The sequence below is a fragment of the Loxodonta africana genome, chromosome 16 (genome assembly GCF_030014295.1).
Source record: "Loxodonta africana isolate mLoxAfr1 chromosome 16, mLoxAfr1.hap2, whole genome shotgun sequence".
NCBI lineage: Eukaryota > Metazoa > Chordata > Mammalia > Proboscidea > Elephantidae > Loxodonta > Loxodonta africana.
The window spans coordinates 60,867,421-60,875,479 of NC_087357.1; the positions used below are offsets into that span (position 1 = coordinate 60,867,421).

The 8,059-nt window shown below is 39.6% G+C and overlaps 1 pseudogene; it reads right to left on the bottom strand.

Moving 5' to 3' along the window:
• Nucleotides 1–1,201: 1,201 nt before the first annotated feature.
• On the bottom strand, nucleotides 1,202–1,297 carry LOC111750383 (U6 spliceosomal RNA; annotated as a pseudogene).
• Between the last annotated feature and the right edge of the window lie 6,762 nt (nucleotides 1,298–8,059).

The following is an 8,059-nucleotide window of genomic DNA, read 5'->3' on the forward strand; positions in this document are numbered from 1 at the left end:
CCCTACCCTCTGGACTGCTGAGTGCCCAACTCTCCCAAATAAATAATACCTCGAGTTGAAGCTCTGGAGGCCACTATTAAATTGTAAGTGTTAATAGAGATGGTGAAGGCATTAAATTAGTTGGACAGTCACTTTGGTGGTTTTAAGAAAGTGGAACCCAGATGAATATTTTGATGGGGAGGTGGTTGAGGTTGGAACATGGGACAGGGGCTCAGGATAGAGCAGAAAGATGGCTCAAGACCCAGAACTGGGAAAGATACCCAAAGACTAACTCTGCCTGTTGAGAAACCCTGGAAAGCATGGCCATAAATTGGTGGGCAGAGAAGTGAGGGACAGAAAAGTGTGCCCCAGCCTGTGGGAGACATTTGGGAAGTTCACAGATCCACTTTCTTGCCACCCCAATTAAAGACTCTTTTGCTCCCTGCCCTGCCTTACTGTGGTTTCCCCAGACAGAAGTGGCTTTGTTGTTGGGTGAGCACCGGGTCCTGGAAGCAGCTGTGAGTGTATGGACTTCCTGGTCGCAGCCTTTCTCTTTGGAATGCCTCCCTGGGACCTCTTGGTCCCCAGCCTTTTATCTCCCGTGTTTCATCTGATCCTCACTAAGTATATTCTCTAATTTGCTTTGTCAACTGCCGCTCCCAAGGAATCGTTCCCTCTTGATCTTTTGCTCTTCAATTCCTTTTTTTGTTCCGTCTGAAATGCATTTTCAAGTTAGTTTTTTAGCTTCAAAATTTATCAGAGTTCAAAATTCAAATAGTCTAAAAAACTTATCACTAAAAAGAGAAGCTCCCTTCCTTTCCCACCCCACCCAGAAGCATCCACAGATGTCTCCTTCAGTAGTGCTTTTCTCTCTAATTTACTCCACATCTTTAAAAAGAAAAAAAAAAAAATCTTTACATAATATAAATATGCTGTTACCACTTGGATCATGAATTTTAGGCATTATGTACTGACTTATTACGGTAGAGGAGGAGTTTATTTCTCTTGAACACACTTCACCTCTCTCATCCTCCCAATACAATTAAAAAAAAATAAATTTTTAGGTTCATCCATTTTCAGTATTTTAGTTATTATGATTATGTAAATACTGTTCGTTGCTAAGTCACATAATATACTATGATTATATTTACATTCTTGTATAATTATTTTTGTCTTTCCTAGAGTTAATAATTACATTTTTTTTCTCTCATTTGCTTAGTTAAAAAATATAAACTGCTTCATGAATTTGTGTGTCCTTCTTGTGCAAGGACCATGTTGAGCTTCATTTTCTCTTTTCAGTTTGTGGTACCAAAAACCAAGCCAGTTGCCATTGAGTCGATTCTGACTCATGGTGACCCCGTGTGTGCAGAGTAGAACTGCAGATTCCCAAGGCTTTCTTCCAAGAGCCTCTGGTGGGTTCAAACCTCCAACCTTTCAGAAGTAGCCCGGTGCTTGACCCTTTGCACCACAGGGACTCCTTCAGCTGTGGAACACATGCTACCAGAGTGCTTCTACTCTGCTTTGAGTCTTGTTGACTATTCTTCTTCCATTCAAAATCCCACAAAACTACAGATCCCTTTTGGTGACAAAAACTCCCTCAAATTGCCAGACCAACACTGAGCCCTACATCTAACTGGTGCTCCATAAATTTTCCCAATCTCATTTGTTGCCCATAATCTTGCCCTGTGTACAGTTCCTACCAAAGCCTTTGTGAATTTTGTAGTAACCCAAGTTTCACTCTCGAAGGTTCAACACAATGAGCCAAGGACTCACACACATTAGATGAAGTAGAACCAGCCTTTTACACTGACTCTCAAAAATATTCCTCAAGCTATGCATCAACTCCATCACCTGGATGTAAGACTCGAAGAAACGCCTTCCTTCAGGAAGATAATCTTAAATTTAGAAATGAGGAAATGGGGTTTTAGAACCTTCAGAGGAAAATAGTTTGTTGCAAAGCCCCTGACTGATCCTACCTCACTCAGATCTTATTGGATCTTAATTTATATACAATTCTAGGCAATCGTTTAACAGTCTTAAGTAAATTAGAAGTAGCAAACTATAAAGGGGTGTTAGTAGATGTAGGTGCAGGAGCAGTGGCAGAAGAAAAGTTCAACTTGACTTTAAGGAAAGAACAACTTAAAGTCAGAAGTGCATTACTACCTGGTATCACAACAGATGTTCGTAATTATGATTCTGCATTACCAAAAAAGGCATTGTAGACAAATTACCGAACGAATTTGAAGTCCTAGTACTTGATGGAGTCAATTTGAGTTTTCTAGAAAATATATAATACTTCACTTTTGCTGGAGACCCTGGCTGGTGCAAATGGTTAACGCTCTTGGATACTCACTGACTGAAAGGTTGGAGGTTCAAGTCCACTCAGAGGCACCTTGAAGGAAAGGCCTGGCGATCCACTTCCGAAAAATCAGCCATTGAAAACCCTGTGGAGCACAGTCCTACTCTGATCCACATGGGGTCGCCGTGAGTTGCAGTCAGCTCAACAGTAACTGTATGTTTTTCACTCTAAGTGTCAAGTAACCAAGGCAGATTCAGTTCCGTAAGGTCTTACTTAACTCAGAAAACAGCAAAATTCTCAAGACCGGGAAAGCCCTATTTCCTAAAGAATGTGTTTTTCAGAAATTCACCAAAGGCTTATAAAAAATAAATTTGAATAAGATTAAAGGAATTTGTTTTATTCTATGTCAACAAAACATGCAATGCTTTCAATATAAAATTTTTTCTCAGTAGTTTTGTTTTCTCCTAAGGTTTCTATCATGGCTAAGAATGTTTGAAACGTTAGCATTTTGTGAAGTAATCAGAACAGAATCTAGTCAGGGGAGAGCTGATGGCTGAATTTTTATCTCTCTTCCCAGCCAAAACACCAGGAACCCAGTAGCAGAGACAAGAAGTAGCTCCATGGGAAGTAAGTCAGGACCAGAGATTTGCAGCCTTGTGGTCCAGCTTGACCACCAGGGCTTGGGTTGGAACTGCTCCAAGTGAGAAATCTTATTTAGAGTTAAATGCCAGGAAAAGCTTTGCTTTCCTTAAAGAACATACATTTTTTTTCTTCTCTTTTACATTGAAAACTGTGTGTGTGTGTGTGTGCCCTCACGCCAGTGTGTGTGTGTGTGTTTGTGTGTGTTTATTTAACATCTATTTTTCTCTTTTAACTATGAGCTCTACAGCACAGGGAACATATCTGGTTTCCTGACCATTATGTCTTTAGAGCCTAGCACAGTGCCTGGCATATAATAGACTTTTAATAAGCACTCATTAAATTAATCCTATTGAACAATACTCCCTTTCACTGATGTCATTAGGAACCTCCAAGCCAAATTTGTAGCTTACCTACTATTGCATTATTGGGTCATATATCATTCAGCTCTATAGTCTATTTTTTTCAACCTCCTTACTTTCTATTTTAATATTAATTTCCCCTGACACATATTTTTACTTTCATTTGATTGGTTTGTTGCATGTTTTTCTCTGTGAAGCACCTTACATCAATTATTGAACAAAATGGGGTATAAAATAATTAAATCATAATTTAAAATAAGTTATCTGCTACTACTGCTTGAAACCTCCTGATAAGTCTAATACTCACTTCGCCTAAGTTCTCCCAGATAAGAATAGTGAGAAGGGAGTGAGGGTTTTCTTGGGTTGTATACCCGCTTACTCTACTAGTAGCCAACACTTGCTGAGCCTCAGTTACTATTCCAAACGCTTCACCTGTATTAATGTATTTGCTCCTCACAACTATCCTCAGATGCAGACAATGTTTCTGAAATGTCATTCCCTGATTTATCAATCAGGTGTATATCAATTATGAATAGGTTTGGTCATCTATAGTACAATATTTAGTTAAATCCTGGCTTAAAAAAAAAAGTACGGGTTTCTATTTCTCAAGCCACAAAATTTCCACTGGAAGGCATTCCAGGGCTGGAATAGAAACTCCATAGCACCAACAGGCTCCTACCTTTCCACTCAGTCTTTGTGAGTCCTCATGCTTGTTACTTCGTGGTCCAAGATGATGGAGTTGTCTCTGTCATCACATCTGCGATCCAGGCTGAAAAAAAAGGAAGGGCAAAAGGCAAAATGTTGCTGGTTCAGTACGTCTCCTTTAGCCAGAAAACAATAGCTTTTCACCAGTGCCCCACCGGGTAACTTCCACTTACATCTCATTGGCCAGAATGAGGTCATGAGGTTACTCCTATCACTTATAAGGAAATCTGGGAAATGTAGTGTGTTTTTTGTTTGTTTGCTTTTTTAGGTCAGGCACATTGTCAAGCCAAATAGAACTGAGGTCCTATGAGTAGGCCATCAGCACTGTTGCTAAAGTTCTCATTTATGGGTAAACAATACCCATATATCATGATATTAGAAGAAAGTTAGACTTTATAAGAATGATGTAATTGAGCCTATTTTTACTCTAGTGTTGCCCTAGTACAAAAACGTGTTTGAGTCTTCATTGTATTACAGGTCTAGATCCAGTTTCCCACATGTAATCATCTTTGTTATAATGACTGTTTGTTACACTGACTTATCACTAAATAGTCTGCACTAACAGAATTTCTGACTACAATTTTGTAAATATCTTCATTATCCAAAAAGATTCAAAATTCATTAATGTACCTAAACTCTCACATACACAAATACACAACAACAACAAAAAAAGTAGTGCCAAACAGTCAGGAATCACCTAAGTGAGGAACATTTAGTGATAATAAACAGGATTAATTTTGAGGAAAATGATACTGTTGGGATTTTAGAGAGAATAAATAACTGACATAATGAAATATTTGCAGTATTTTTTCCACCTTATGTGAAGGGAGTTATGTTCCCAAAAAGATGTGAATATCTGTTACATAAATCCTAAATATAATTCTTAAAATTACAGTGGGGAAGAAACCTTCAAACACTCTAGGTTTAAATTAAGTTTATCTCCTCTATTCAACCTCCCTCTTTAGCTAGATAGAAACCTGAAAAACCCATTGCAATCTTGTTGATTCCAACTCATAGTGACCCTATAGGGCAGAGTAGAACTGCCCTGTAGGGTTTCTGAGGAGCTCCTGGTAGATTTGAACTGCTGACCCTTTGGTTAGCAAATGTAGCACTTAACCGCTACACCACCAGGGTTTAGCTAGATAGAGGAGCTGTAATTCCTATAACTTCTAAAAGATTGGAATCCAAGAGTGGATTGAAAAAGTTGTTTTTCATGATAAAAAGTTGCATTTCATGATATAGTATAACTGTTGAGAGTATTCTCTACAGGAAAGAAATTAATAAAAATATACAAATATTAATTAACATCTCTAAACTGCTTAGAATGAGACATCTAAAAATAAGGCAGGGGTCTAAGGTACAACTATTGGTCTTTATTCATCTGAAACCAAAGAAAAAGAAAGAAATCCAAGAATCAGAAAAGGAACTGTAGTGTAGGACTAATTATGTGAGCCACTGCCTCCTCCACCTGGAGACCAGAAGAACTAGATGGTGCCCAGCTACTAGTGCTGAACGTTCTGATCAGGAACACAATAGATGAATCCTGACAGAAAGGGAGAAAAATGTGAGCAGAATTTCAAGTTCTTAAAGAATCCAAACTTACTGGACCTACTGAGGCTAGAGGAGTCTCTGAGACTTTGGCCCTGAGTTGCTCTTCAGCCCTTGAATTAAAACCATCCCCTGAAGTCACCTATGAATTAAGAAACAGTTTAGCCCAAAGAGCAAAGATTATCAACCTCGAGTGTTGCATTTAAAAAAAAATTATCTATATAAGACAAAAGGGTCAACAGCTATATTAAAGCATAGATGAGAAGTTGGGGGCTGGGGCGGGGGAGACGGAAGAATAAGTAAATGGAAGAGAAACAACTAGAACAGAAATAATGAGAATGTGAAGAATATAAACAATGTCACTGATCATTATGTCTAGAAACTGGAATGGGAGTGGGTTTTGCCGTATGTATTTTCAGGAAAAATTAAATTAAATTTAAAAAATAAGGCAATAGGTCTTATAGAAGATGTTGGTTATATCTCATTTCTCATTTTAACTTCTTTAGAGTTTTTTTGTTTGTTTTTATTGTTTTAGTTGATTTTTACAGAACTGTGGTGTGATTGTTAAGATTGTGTGTCAGCTTGGCTGGGCCATGACTGTCAGTGGTTAGGCAGTTACGATGAAGTTTGGCAGTCTAGCATAAAGACGTAATCACCTCCATGATAAGATCTGATATTATGTGATCACTTCCATGACGGGGGTCTGCTGTGAGTAGCCGATGAGTTGAAAGGAAGTTTCTTTGGGGATGTGGCTTGTATCCAATATAGGTGGATTCTTTCTGGCAAAGTTCGCTGGTTTTTGCTTCCTCTGGACCCTGTAGCTGACTCCTGTTTTTCTGACCTCCAGTCCTTGGAACTTGAGCTAGCAGCTTGCCTGCTGATAATGCGATTTGTCAGCCTCCAAGGTCTATATCTTGGGTTCACCAGCCCCTGTAGCTATGTGAGTCAGGAGAAGCCTCCAGCCACAGACTTGGAAATTTCCAGCCAAACCATGTGAGCCATTTCCTTGATATGAATTTCTCTCTGTATGTTTTTTTATACATATATGTATATAGATGCTTCACTAGTTTTGCTTCTCTCCAGCCTAAGACATGTGGTTTGACAGAGAACCCAAGGCCTCTGTTTTCTTTGAGGCAAGCACCTCTTCTGTGTTCTTACCATGCCCCAGTTAGGAATGCCTTTCGTCCTTCTCTGCCTTGTTGGAAACTTATCCATTCTTCAAGGCTAACACCCTCTGCCTACCCATCTCTCCTTCCTGGTAATCTGATCGAATTCATGCCACATCACTTATGTATTCAGTGGCCTTATTGTTTACTATCCAAACTAGGACTCTATTGAATGTGAAAAAAGACACTATTAAATATTTTGCCAACTCAACAGGAATCGCTCTGGAATGCCCCAGGCAACCCAGGATGTGTGGTCACCCACTTATGTGATCCAGGGATCTCTGCCATCTGTGAGGAATACATTCCCATAGCTCCCAAAAGGTCCAAATTGTGAAAGGAGGTTCATGTTCCTCACTCTCCCCTAAATTCCATTTGCATTTAGACACATGTGTGTCTACATACCGATCTATAGACACAGAAAACTGTCTTTTCGAGTTTTATCTCTCATGTGATGGCTATATTTCTCACAAAGAAACAACGCTTTTAAAGACTTACCCCAAGTTGGGGTGGGAAAGATGTCACACTGTCTTCTAGGTTCACATACGAGTCATGTGATAAATGCCCACAGTAGCCTCAGTGTGCACATGATTAAAAACCCACCCCAGCAAAGTGACAAATTAGTATGTTTCTCCGAAGTTGAAGCCATAAATGTTCAATATACATTTATGTTGCATATTATTTTAACATCTGTGGAAACCCTGGTGGCGTAGTGGTTAAGTGCTACGGCTGCTAACCAACAGGTTGGCAGTTCAAATTCGCCAGGCGCTCCTTGGAAACTCTATGGGGCAGTTCTACTCTGTCCTACAGGGTCGCTATGAGTCGGAATCGACTCTACGGCAGTGAGTTTGAGTTTTGAGTTACATATTACCTGAGCTTTCTTTAAGGTTCAAGACTCATGGTTTCAGTGAGTTTCTTGTTCAAGCATTTGAGCTGCATGAAGATGAAGGGTTTTTTTTTAAAGAAAAGTTGTGAACTAGTCTACAGGAAGTCCAGTGGCCCATGTCCTTGAAGAGATGGAGTGGCCCTTCATCTTGGTAAGCGGGCACTTTAATTTGCCTAAAATACTCAGCTTTTAATAATCCCTGGTGGCTTAGTGGTTAAGGGCTCAGCTGCTAACCAAAGCATCTGTGGTTTGAACCCACCAGCCGCTCCACAGGAGAAAGATGTGGCAGTCCGCTTCAGTAAAGATCAAACCAAAAAAACAAACCTATTGTCATCAAGTCCATTCTGACTCCTAGCAAACCTACAGGACAGAGTAGAACAAACCCATAGGATTTCCAAGGCTGTAAATCTTTAAAGAAGACTGCCACACCTTTCTCCTGCAGAGCAGCTGGTAGGTTCGAGCCACCGACCTCTCAGTT